Source organism: Montipora foliosa, chromosome 12 (assembly GCF_036669935.1).
Source record: "Montipora foliosa isolate CH-2021 chromosome 12, ASM3666993v2, whole genome shotgun sequence".
Lineage (NCBI taxonomy): Eukaryota > Metazoa > Cnidaria > Anthozoa > Scleractinia > Acroporidae > Montipora > Montipora foliosa.
Genome location: NC_090880.1, coordinates 22,987,649 through 22,988,894, shown reverse-complemented (window position 1 = coordinate 22,988,894; position 1,246 = coordinate 22,987,649).

Sequence of the window (1,246 nt, the reverse complement as noted above, 5' to 3'; positions counted from 1 at the left end):
CTCCATCTGTCTCGCAAACACCACTAGTTGAAAAAAGTGAGTCAGTGGCCTTTGGTAATTATGTTGCTTGGACTTTGGCCAAATCAACTCCTGGTCAATTTCACCCAGCCAAGAAATTAATTTCTGATGTGCTTTATGACATGGAGGAGAAAGATGGCATTGAGCAAGGAGGCAGCTTCCCTCGTAGTTTTCCTCAACATACAACTATTGGTTATGCATGTTGAAAACTATGGGAGACCAGCCAGTGCACGTTCTGCCAGTAGTAATCACTCAGTCAACAGTTGCCATCAAAGTCACCCTTTGAATGCTACAGATCAGTTTCGTTCATACTCTCCTCTGGCATTTCAAAAGAATGAAGGAAGAAGTTATCATGACCTTGGGTGAACATGCCAGTAAATGTAGAAGCCTAGCAAAGTGTTTATTCCCATTCTCTTCCTTTGTTAAGGCTTGTTGAAACAAAGACAGAATTGAAGTTAATTAAATCCTTTCTTGAGGGACTTGTTTTTGATGCAGTTGAGCTGCCAGATAACACAAATTTTAAGACGTTTTTCATGCATCACTGAGTATTGCCTGATTGTGAACATCATTACCGTGACATACTTTGTAGTGAATCTCAGGTGATTTTTAATTTCCTTTGTTTCTGATCATGAATAAGAGACGAGGATGTTAAAAACCAACCTAGGTTGAATTCGATTTGCCGTTTATTCCATTTTAAAGTATAACAACTTTTTCACATTGTAACTTAGGCACTGCTAATCTGTTTTTAAATGGGTTGTCCCAGATTGCAGAAGTGAAACTGATGGTTTGTTGGGCTTTTAAACTTTTGTCATTGCTTTAATAAATGTTTGGTTTTTTTTTTTTAATCCACCATTTAATTTTCTTAGAAATAGAAGGGGAAACCCTTGATGAATTTTAACCCCACAGTCCTTAAAATGCAACGTTTCTTCAACTACATGTACCCTTCTCCCTCCCTTTCAAAAAACTGACGTACAAGGACTTAACTATGCAAACATTCCTTCTGAAAATACAACACTATTAACATTGAACTCATTTTGATAAACTGTGCATGGAAATTGTGTCAAAACATAGTCATTAAAACTGATGGAAGGAACGTCTTAATTGTATGGTGTTAATTAAGCATGATCAATGCCATTCTTCTTGTGACTAAACACTGCATCAGGCTTACGTTTGGCTGTGAACAGTTCTGTTTTGTCTACGGTTACAGTAGAAATTGTGTCAAACGGTA